The following is an 11938-nucleotide window of genomic DNA, read 5'->3' on the forward strand; positions in this document are numbered from 1 at the left end:
GATATTTTAATTAATAAAATAAATAATATGCACCGAAACACTCACTTAGGTTGATTGGTGGGCGCTGTGGTTCTCCAATAAAAGCAGGCTCCGAGGAGATCACCAATCTTGCTGATAGATTGGCCAATACAAAACAGATATCTATTTGGTGTCTGAACATCTTCTCACCAGAAAGGGTTAAAACCTCTTCTTATTATTACACGCTTTTATTTAACTCACTCCGTCTGTTGTCGTATCCTCAAAGAATCTTCTAACTCAAATTTTACCCACTTCCCAATGAGCTATCGACTGCAAACTTGGTAAATATACGCTCCAAGCATGGTGCTGTTTCATTCAGACGCTGTCTCCCCGACAGACCTGGTCTTCACCTGAGGACGGCTGTTTGCGTTGTGGCCGAAACGTCGTGAGAATTATCTTATTATGTTTTATTTTATTATTTTATTATTTCCATTCTACGTGACTTTACCGAAAGAACCAAGAAGATGAATCCCTGCAGTCACGAAAGGTTTAAATCCAGATTGTAAATGTTGTGGATTTGCCCTTCAACCTAGCAGATGAAGCCCTTTCATCTAAAATCTATAGAAAGCCACGAGACTGGGAGGATGACTCCCCGAATCTGGCTGTCCTCCTGATGATGCCAGTTGCAATTACTGTCCAAATGTCGTCCTTTTTTGTAAATATTGTGGATTTGCTCTTCAACACACCGGCGTGCTGTACGAGTAACGAATTGGCACGTGTTGTTTACTAATTGGCCGTGTCAGTTGGTGGCGGGTTTCACGACATATTTATCTTTACGCGACCCAACCCCCCCCCCCCCCCCAAAATGAACCCTTTATTATAGATGGGATTGGTCGCGAAAGCCTACGTGTTAAACGTGAGAGATCAGAAAGTATAGTCATTGATAAAATATCTGACCCGGACAGGACTCAACCCCGCAACCTTTGAATGTCAACCACAGCTCCAGCTTGAAGTCCAACACGCTATCCATTGCACCACGGGGCCACCTGTAGCCTTGACCCCACGTGGCTCATGTCACCCAGGGGCTGAACTTCTCAGGTGTATCGGCTACAGATTGTTGCTGGGCTGGCTTGAAGTTGGGATGGTCAGCGTCAAAGGAGTACCCGGTGCTGCGGAGTAAAACATCGCTACTGGGGAGACAAAGGCGGCCGGGCGTGGTGTTTACCAACCCACCCCCCTTATGTCCCTTGATTAAGTGTTGCTACTCGCGAAGAGCACTTTGCCCTCCCCCACACAGTCTGTTAGAGGCTACATGGGGGAAATCACACGAAATTGATTTCTTTAAGACGATGGTATTTTGCAAGTCAACTGGCTATCAACAAAGATTCGTTCATGAAGCCATCCATATATACAGGCACAGACACAATTTCAACCGAGAGGATGGTTATAAACTCAGCAATCATTGGAAAGATGTCATCAACCACTTTGGGTCATGACTTGATTTGGGTTTTCTTGTCAACCGCCACCGTCAGCGGTGTGGGTGTGTGGAGCGAGGTGCAAATCATTGCCTGGCGGCCATTTTAATTGGTGTAGACCCACTGCGTTGGCGTTGCTTTCTCCTACATTAACATAAACTGCCCCGCCCACTCTGCTGACACACTTGGGCAACACTAAACCTTTATAAACAGTTTACCTTTAAGAGGCTAACCCCCCTTTTTCTGATGACTGACCGCTTGTGTTGCGATTGAAAGTCGTGTTTTTTGGTTTTATTTTTCTATATTTATATTATATTTTTATTATATAAAAATTACTGAAAGAACCAGGTTAGTCGACATTATAGACTGCCAGTACGCTCACTCAGTTTAATAACCAGTGCTACAGTCTACATCATAGACTGTCAATACGCTCACCAGCTTAAAAACCAGACTACACTCTACATTATACGCTACCAGTACACTCACCAAAGTTAATAAGGCGCCGTCCATAAATGACGTCACGCACCTGGGGGGGGGGGGTATTAGATATTTGTGACGATGTGTGACGAGGGGGGGGGAGTTTGAGAAATGTGACGTCACATCAAAATCCGCAACTTTAAATAAATGTAGACAACACGTTCTACTGAATTAAATAGACTTTTTAATAAATGCTTTCTCCTACAACATCAGAGTGCAGCGCCACATTCAATATGCACTACAATGACAATAGTTTAAGGCGATTTGAAGCATGTTTTATTTTCAAAATGGAAATATGATTGGGGGGGGGGGGCAGAGCTTTGTAACGTCATATTTGAGGGGGGGGTCTGACTTTTTGTGACGCTGTGTGACGAGGGGGGTCAAAAATCGTCCAAAATCGCGTGACGTCATTTATGGACGGCCCCTAACCAGGCTCCAGTCAGTCTACATTAGTTTGTTTATTCACTTTATTTTTAATAAACATTGCACTAACAGACTACGTTTCGATTTAAAGCTTTCGTACCTGCAGGGATTCATATTCTTGGTTCTTTCAGTAAAGTTACGGAGAAGGGACAAAATAAAATAATACAAATAAAACAATCATCATCAAGTGTGAAACCCACAGCAAGAAAATTTGAAAATGTTCTTGCTGTGGTTTTCACACCTGATGATGATTGCTTGTGTTGCAATCGAAACGTCGTGAGAATTTTTATTTATTTATATTATTTTATTATTTCCCTTCTCCGTGACTTTTCCGAAAGAACCAAAAATATAACAGACTATGGTTTAATATTAAATCGGACGCAAAAATCAATAACAATCGTAATACTAACAACATCATCAAAAACACCTTTGTTCAATGGCGAATAATTTCTGATCGATGCATTGGCGAGCAACACTGCGATTGAGTAACGATGTGAAACGGCCCCCGTTAGTTTTCATGAAAAAGAAGACGAGGTTTTAACCCTTTCTGGTGATAAGATGTTCACACACCAAATAGATACCTGTTTTGCATTGGCTTAGTCTATCAGCAAGATTGGTGATATTGGAGAACCTTATTTCGTGTTTTGGTTCCTATTTTGGTTCGTATTTTTTTTCAATTAATTAAAATATCCGACCCCGGCGGGACTCGAACCCGCAACCTTTGAATGTCAGCCACAAGTTCCGCTAGAAGTCCAACGCGCTATCCATTGCGCCACGGGGCCCACATGGAGCAGTGGCCAAGTCTCTGGACATATCCTCCTGTTTCGTTGCAGACGAATTGTTCTGGCATGTTCTGGCTATCTGCCTGATACTGGTAGGAACCTCCTGGTTACACCAGCCCACAGGGGATTATTGTGTCCGTCCGTCCGTCGTGCAGGGACGGGCTGGGTGGGGAGGGAGGGGCTGGGTGGGGAGGGGCTCGGTGGGGAGGGTGGGGAGGGGCTGGGTGGGGAAGGTGGTTAGGGGTTGGGTGGAGAGGGTGGGGCTGGGTGGGGGGTGGGAGGGGTGGGGCTGGGTGGGGAGAGGCTGGTCACCCCGTGGTGCCCTTATAAAACCCAACGTTTAACCTACTCACGCCGGCTTGTGCCTGCCCTCACAGTCGGCCATATTTGTGGAATACACCACGCCGCCGTTGACCCTGGCAATTGACCGAGCAACCCAACGATCCTACCAGCTCCCTCCGCAGGAATGTGTTTAAAAAGTAATTTTAATTCAGTAGAACGTGTTGTCTATATTTATTTAAAGTTGCACATTTTGACGTGACGTCACATTTCTCAACCCCCCCCCCCCTCGTCACACATCGTCACAAATGTCTGATCCCCCCCCTCCCCCTATGTGCGTGACATCATTTATGGACGGCCCCTAATTAAGTTTGGTGCCCACCAGGGATTATTTGTCTGTCGTGCATAGCCCCTCCCAAACATGTACGCTCCCGGATTGGTTGAAATGCGTCACATGACCGCGAGCTTTCTGTCGTGCACGAATGCGCTGTCCAACCAAGTTCCTACCTGCCCACTCCGAAGGAACGTGTTCAGGCAGATAGCCAGAACATGCCAGAACAATTCGTTTGCAACGACACAGGAGGATATGTCCACAGACTTGGCCACTGCTAAAAGTGGGCCCCGTGGCGCAATGGATAGCGCGTTGGACTTCTAGCGGTACTTGTGGCTGACATTCCAAGGTTGTGGGTTCGTGTCACGCCGGGGTCGGATTTTTAATAAATAAATAAAAATATGACCCAAAACACGCACAAAGGTTTGATTGGTGGGCACTGTGGTTCTCCAATAAAAGCAGGCTTTGGGTCGTGGCACAATGGATAGTGTGTTGGACTGCGAGCTGGAGCTGTGGTTGATATTCAAAGGTTGCAGGTTTGAGTCCTGCCCAGGTCAGATATTTTATCAATGATTATACTTTCTGACCTCTAATACATCATATCACGTTTAACACATAGGCTTTCGCGACCACAAAGGTTTTCTTTTGGGGGGGGGTTGGGTCGCGTAAATATAAGTACGTCGTTAAATCCACCACGACTTGACACAGCCAACTAGTAAGGTTTGTCACGTAAACAGAACGTGCCCATTCTTTACTCGTACAGCACACCGGTGTGTTGGAGAGCAAATCCACAATATTTACAAAAAAGGACGACATTTGGCCAGTAATTGCAACTGGCATCATCAGGCGGACAGCCAGATTCAGGGAGTCATCCTCCCAGTCTCGTGGCTTTCTGTAGATTTTAGACGGAAAGGGTTCATTTGCTGGGTTGGAGGGTAAATCCACAACATTCTCAATCTGAGTACGACGTTTCACAAGTAATTACAACCAGCATTATACAGGAAGGAACAACAGTTCCACACTGCCCACCAGGGATTATTTGTCTGTTGTGCATAGCCCGTCCCAAACATGTACACTCCCGGATTGGTTGAAATGCATCACGTGACCGCGAGCTTTCTGTCGTGCACGAATGGGCTGTCCAACCAAGTTCCTACCTGCCCACTCCGAAGGAACGTGTTCAGGCAGATCGCCAGAACATGCCAGAACAATTCGTTTGCAACGAAACAGGAGGATGTGTCCACAGACTTGGCCACTGCTACAAGTGGGCCCCGTGGCGCAATGGATAGCGCGTTGGACTTCTAGCGGAACTTGTGGCTGACATTCAAAGGTTGCGGGTTCGAGTCCCGCCGGGGTCGGAAATTTTAATAAATTATAGAAAAAATACGAACCAAAATACGACCCAAAACACGCACTTAGGTTGATTGGTGAGGGCGATGTGGTTCCCCAATAAAAGCAGGCTTTGGGTCGTGGCACAACGGATAGTGTGTTGGACTGCTAGCTGGAGCTGTGGTTGATATTCAAAGGTTGCGGGTTTGAGTCCTGCCCGGGTCAGATATTTTATCAATGAATATACTTTCTGACCTCTAATACATCATCTCACGTTTAACACATAGCCTTTCGCGACCAATGTCATTTATAATAAAGGTTTTTTTGGGTGGGATTGGAATTGGGTCGCGTAAATATAAATATGTTGTGAAATCCACCACCACCTGACACAGCCAACTAGTAAGGTTTGTCACGTAAACAGAACGTGCCAATTCGTTACTCGTACAGCACACCTGTGTGTTGGAGAGCAAATTCACAATATTTACAAAAAAGGACGACATTTGGCCAGCAATTGCAACTGGCATCATCAGGAGGACAGACAGATTCGGGGAATCATCCTCCCAGTCTCGTGGCGTTCTGTAGAGTTCAGACGGAAGGGGTTCATCTGCTAGGTTGGAGGGCAAATCCACAACATTTACAATCGGAAGGGGTTCATCTGCTAGGTTGGAGGGCAAATCCACAACATTTACAATCTGAATTTCGATTTAAAGCTTTCGTGACTGCAGGGATTCATCTTCTTGGTTCTTACGGTAAAGTCACGTAGAAGGGAAATAATAAAATAATAAAAATAAAACATTTTAAAATAATTCTCAGGACGTTTCGGCCACAACGCAAGCAGCCGTCCTCAGGTGAACAACATGCCGCGACTCTAAGACCTGTTTTTCACCTGAGGACGGCTGCTTGCGTTGTGGCTGAAACGTCGTGAAAATTGTATTTTATGTTTAATTTTTATTATTGTATTATTTCCATTCTACGTGACTTTACCGAAAGAACCAAGAAGATTTACAATCTGAGTACGACGTTTCGCCAGTAATTACAACCAGCATCATCAGGCAGATAGCCAGAACATGCTAGAACGATTCGTTTGCCACGAAACAGGAGGATGTGTCCACATACCTGGCCACTGCTACAGGTGGGCCCCGTGGCGCAATGGATAGCGCGTTGGACTTCTAGCGGAACTTGTGGCTGACATTCAAAGGTTGCGGGTTCGAGTCCCGCCGGGGTCGGATATTTTAATAAATTATAAAAAAAAAAATACGAAACAAAACAGGCTGCGAGAGAATCAACAATCTTGCTGATAGATTCTGTCAATGCTAAACAGGTATCTATTTGGTGTGTGAACATCTTATCACCAGAAAGGGTTAAAAGCTTTATCTTATTTTTCATGAAAACTAAATGGGGAAGGTGGCACATCGTTACTCGATCGCAGTGTTGCTTGCCAATGCATCGATTAGAAATGATTCGACAGGACCGTGCGTTGCCAAATACGAAAATACATCCATTGAACAAAGGTGTCTTTGATGATGTTGTAAGTATTACGATTGTTATTGATTTTTGCGTCCGATTTCATCTTAAACCATAGTGCAATGTTTAATGGCGTTCTTGAGTCTGATTTAATATTCAAACTTTAGTCTGTTAGTGCATTTGAAGAGGAGTCGGAGAATGGTTAATGCACTTCTTTATTTCTCCAACGCACAGCAACACTTGTTCCAAAACCAACCCCGAACACACATCCCACAGCCCCTTTTAACCCCTCCATCTCCGCCCTCGCTCCCAATACACATCCGCGCCGGGCACGCCTGGTCCGGGTGACGTCACTGCCCTTTAACCCCTGACCCGCGCGTGTGATTGATGCGTGTTATCGTGAGAGTGGAGATGTCGTGTGTGCGTGGTGCGTGTCCGTGAGGTGTTCGTTTGCAACGAAACAGGAGGATATTTCCACATACCTGGTTAGTGCAACAGGTGGGCCCCGTGGCGCAATGGATAGCGCGTTGGACTTCTAGCGGAACTTGTGGCTGACATTCAAAGGTTGCGGGTTCGAGTCCTGCCGGGGTCGGATATTTTAATAAATAATAATAAAAAAATACGAACAAAAATACGAACCAAAACAAGCACTCAGGTTGATTGGGGGGCGCTGTGGTTCTCCAATAAAAGCAAGGGTATCACCAATCTTGCTGATAGATTTGCCAATGCAAAACAGGTATCTATTTGGTGTCTGAACATCTTATCACCAGAAAGGATAATGGATGCATGCGGTTGAGCAAATGGCTAGGAGAGGCAGGCCACATCATGTGTGTTATCCCTGTTTTGCTTCGTAGTTTTTAAATTGCTTTCGTTAAAGTGCCGATAACATTTCCATGTCTGAGTCAGGTTACGCAATAAGCCTTTTTTGTTGGTAACACTGCGTGTCTATGCGCGTGCAAACGATATCGCAACTGAATCTGATTGACTCTGTTGTGGGTCATGCAGAGGTCGCAAACGGGTTTTGATTCCTTACCCGTACCCGGCCGCACCAAGATCGCAAACGGGTACCCGTGCCCGGCCGTACCCGTACCCAGCCGGGTACGGGTAGGGTACGGGTATTGGGTACCTGATTGCGACCTCTGGGATGAAGCCATGTTGCAGGCGCGGGTGGGTTGATTCTAGGAACTTGAATTGTGAGAAGAGACAAGACGTTGGGAAATGAGTGACAAACGGTTACTCACCAGTGACTCACGGCTTACCCGTACCCGGCCGCACCAGGGTCGCAAACGGGTACCCGTACCCGTACCCGGCCGGGCACGGGTAGCCGGGTATCGGGTACCCGATTGCGACCTCTGGGGGCATGGCTTTGCTGATGTCGTAGGATAAGGTTGTTTTTTTACTTCCAGATACAATTTAAAGCTGTGGCTTTCCAACCGCACCAGTTTCCCTCTACCACAGAACCTTCCCTAAGGTTGTTCCTGGTCAGTATTTACTTAATTATAGACAACACACGTCTTTAAAACCGCATGATAAAAATGTGGGCTGGACACGTGAGCATGCGGCATTCTGAAATACTGAACAACATGGCATTACTATGATACCTCCTTTACCAGTGGCAAAATATAGTAATAGGTTTTTACCCTTTCAACTGGTACAAAAACTGACACCTTTATACAAGGCATCATGTTTGCAATAACCACAACACAAGCAGTCAAAATGCAAACAAAAAGAAACAACTCTGATGATGATAATGATATGCACTGTCCTTGAAGTTGATTGGTCCACACCCGAGACAGCTTTTCTTAGAGCCTAGTCTCCATTGGTGTTGGACCAGATGACGCCAAAATGCGTACAACTCAAAGACAGCGCAATATCAGAGTATTGAGAGCTCGGGGTAAGCATTTACACTATGAGACATCTCCTTTACCAGTGGCAAAATATAGTAATAGGTTTTTACCCTTTCAACTGGTACAAGCATGGCATCAGGCACCTTCTGCACAATAGGCAGCAAATGTGTCGTTTCAAGAAATATTCAGAAACGTTTAACACCGTGGAGGGGAAGTTTTCTTTAAACATCGAGGTAGCTCTGATGTGGTGCCATGACGCTTCTGGCCATTGGGGGGCGCTTTCGAAAACGCAGAAGGTAATACAATATTTAAAAATACGTAGAATGGAAATAAAATAAGAATAAAAATAAAACATAATAAAATAATTCTCACGACGTTTCGGCCACAATGCAAGCAGCCGTCCTCAGGTGGCCACTGGTCCATTCGCACTGCAGGCTGACTCCCCTGTCATTACCTCCCAAGGCCACCAGTCCCTTTCGCACTGCAGGCTGACTCCCCAGTCATTACCTCCCGTGGTCACTAGTCCATTCGCACTGCAGGCTGACTCCCCTGCCATTACCTCCCGTGGCCACTGGTCCATTCACACTGCAGGCTAAAGACGACTTGACACACGAATCTTGACATGGCACTTTATTAAAGACACGTTCCTCTCGACATCAGGCGGAGACCCCCACTGCAACAGACCCCACTGCAACTCTGGAGACAAAGGCGGCCGGGCGTGGTGCTAGCTGACCACCCAACCCCCCTCGTGTGCCATGCCGGCCTTCACAGCTTAGCAGCACTTGCCTCTATAGCAGGCATGTCGAAAATCCGGCCCGCGGGCCAATCACGGCCCGCGGGCAGATTTCATACGGCCCGCAGCTTCGGTCTTATAATGTGTTATTTATGGCTCGCCAGCTCTGTCAGAATAAATACATCATAAAACTCATGGAAATTTAAGGTATTCTATATGCAGTTTGTTCAATGTTATCTGACTGAATGAAAGGCAGAATTGCGTTTTTAGAGTTGTTTCCGTCTGCCTGAGTGGCTTATATTTGGTTACATTGTCGTTTGAAAAATAAAGGTAATTGTGACAATGAAAATTGTTTTGTAACAGTGTGTATTTCCACGTAACTTTTGTGGTTAAAACAATGTCAAAAGGATCTATTGGCCCCCGGGCATCTTCACTTTATCAAATGTGGCCCTCTTTGCAAAAAGTTTGGACACCCCTGCTCTATAGTCTGTTAAGGCTACACAGGTGTAGTGACATAAGAAGGGAGGGGCTGCTGGGGGCTCTGGGACCCTGAGCGGGCCAGGCGCTTAAGCCTCTTGGCGCCACCAACGGGGGGGGCAGTGTGTGCTCTGTGGGATATCTGGGGGCGCACACGGCCCCACCCCTCGTTGGGGACTAGGCATAAAAGGGCAGCTCCCTGGACGATCAGGGCCAGTTGTAGCTCAAGACCCAAGACCCAAGACCAGCCATCTCAGGACCCTGGGACGCTGTGAGGGCCAGTGGTGGGACTCTGGAACTCCCGACTCTACGTCCTTGTGAGGGCGAGTTCCAGAGCGTAGCCAGAGTAGAGTATCTAGGCTGTGTACCTAGGCTGTGTACCTGGGAGTTGTTACAGAGTATCAGGACTGTTGGAGTGCTGTTGGATTGTAATAAAGAAGTTGCCTCTACAAGTGTCTCCGGAACCTGTTACATTTAACAGGGAAGGGGGGGGGTGTACGTGTGGGAAGAGAGGAACACGTGCTTTAGAGAACGTACGTCATAGCAGTGGGGCGGGGGCGTGGCTAGGACACGTCACGTGCTGTGACGTAGAACTTCTTTCGCACCGTACGCAACCGGAGGCTTTCATCCAGCAGTGGACTGACCACGGTTGATGACGGTTGCACGTGGGGGGGTGGAATCGCTTTGCGATGACGATGTCACGATGTGCAGAGTGTGCACGCTTCAATCGCCACTGTGTCCATAGGTCAAGGTCCAGAGGCCGCTGTTGGTTTGATAGGCAGGCTGTTGTTTTTGTTGCAAGATTTGCAGAACCGAAGTGGGTCTCTACGCGAGTCCATGGGTCACTATACAATGTATGGGTCTCTCAGTGAGTCTATGGGTCATTATACAATATATGGGTCTCTATGTGAGTCTATGGGTCTCTCAGTGAGTCTGTGGGTCTTTATACTATCTGTGGGTCTCTATGTGAGTCTATGGGTCACTATACAATGTATGGGTCTCTCAGTGAGTCTATGGGTCATTATACTATCTATGGGTCTCTATGTGAGTCTGAGTCTCTTAGTGAGTCTATGGGTCATTATACAATCTGTGGGTCTCTCAGTGAGTCTATGGGTCACTATACAATGTACGGGTCTCTCAGTGAGTCTATGGGTCATTATACAATCCATGTGTCTCTATGTGAGTCTATGGGTCTCTCAGTGAGTCTATGGGTCATTATACTATCTATGGGTCTCTATGTGAGTCTGAGTCTCTCAGTGAGTCTATGGGTCACTATACAATGTACGGGTCTCTCAGTGAGTCTATGGGTCTTTATACTATGTATGGGTCTATCAGTGAGTCTATGGGGCATTATACTATCTATGGATCTCTGTGCGAATCTGTGGGTCTCTCCATGAGTTATATGGGCCCCTGCAGCTGCATGAGTCTCTGTGGGTCCGAGTCTCTATATAAGTATATGGGCCTGTCTGAGTCTGTGGGTCTCTGTGCGAGCCTATGGGTCTCTGTGTGAGTCTATGGGTTTCTGTGTCAGTCTATGGGTCTCTGTGAGTCTATGGGTCTCTGTCAGTTTGTTTCTGTGTGAGTATATGAGCCTCTGTGCGAGTCTATGGATTTCTGTGTCAGTCTATGGGTCTCTGTGAGTCTGTTTCTGTGTGAGTCTATGACTCTCTGTGCGAGTCTGTGGGTCTCTGTGTGAGTCTATGGCTCTCTGTGCGAGTCTGTGGGTCTCTGTGTGAGTCTATGGCTCTCTGTGCGAGTCTGTGGGTCTCTGTGCGAGTCTGTGGGTCTCTGTGCGAGTCTGTGGCTCTCTGTGCAAGTCTACGGCTCTCTGTGTGAGTCTGTGGGTCTCTGCGTGAGTCTATGGGTCTCTGCATGAGTCTATGACTTTCTGTGCGAGTCTATGGGTCTCTGTGTGAGTCTATGACTCTGTGCCAGTCTGTGGATCTCTGTGTGAGTCTATGTGTCTCTGCGTGAGTCTATGGGTCTCTGCATGAGTCTATGACTCTCTGTGCGAGTCTATGGGTATCTGTGTGAGTCTATGACTCTCTGTGCGAGTCTGTGGGTCTCTGCATGAGTCTATGGCTCTCTGTGCGAGTCTATGGCTCTCTGTGCGAGTCTGTGGGTCTCTGTGCGAGTCTGTGGGTCTCTGTGTGAATCTATGGCTCTCTGTGCGAGTCTATGGGTTTCTGTGTGAGTCTATGGCTCTCTGTGCGAGTCTGTGGATCTCTGCGTGAGTCTATGGCTCTCTGTGCGAGTCTGTGGGTCTCTGTGTGAGTATATGGCTCTCTGTGCGAGCCTATGGCTGTATGGGTCTCTGTGCGGGTTTATGGCTCTCTGTGCGAGCCTATGGCTGTATGGGTCTCTGC

The 11938-nt window shown here is 47.0% G+C and overlaps 4 non-coding genes across 4 annotated transcripts; 3 read left to right on the forward strand and 1 right to left on the reverse strand.

The window, feature by feature from the left end:
• Positions 1-3024: 3024 nt before the first annotated feature.
• Positions 3025-3115, reverse strand: TRNAR-UCU (transfer RNA arginine (anticodon UCU)). Its single transcript is given in 2 exon segments — positions 3025-3060; positions 3079-3115. It is a non-coding gene; the product is annotated as a tRNA-Arg (tRNA).
• Positions 3116-4989: 1874 nt separating this feature from the next.
• TRNAR-UCU (transfer RNA arginine (anticodon UCU)) lies at positions 4990-5080 on the forward strand. Its single transcript is given in 2 exon segments — positions 4990-5026; positions 5045-5080. It is a non-coding gene; the product is annotated as a tRNA-Arg (tRNA).
• A 1106-nt stretch (positions 5081-6186) lies between these two features.
• TRNAR-UCU (transfer RNA arginine (anticodon UCU)) lies at positions 6187-6277 on the forward strand. The gene is given in 2 exon segments: positions 6187-6223; positions 6242-6277. It is a non-coding gene; the product is annotated as a tRNA-Arg (tRNA).
• A 739-nt stretch (positions 6278-7016) lies between these two features.
• TRNAR-UCU (transfer RNA arginine (anticodon UCU)) lies at positions 7017-7107 on the forward strand. Its single transcript is given in 2 exon segments — positions 7017-7053; positions 7072-7107. It is a non-coding gene; the product is annotated as a tRNA-Arg (tRNA).
• Positions 7108-11938: the final 4831 nt, after the last annotated feature.

This window comes from Lampetra fluviatilis, chromosome 61 (genome assembly GCF_964198595.1).
Source record: "Lampetra fluviatilis chromosome 61, kcLamFluv1.1, whole genome shotgun sequence".
Lineage (NCBI taxonomy): Eukaryota > Metazoa > Chordata > Hyperoartia > Petromyzontiformes > Petromyzontidae > Lampetra > Lampetra fluviatilis.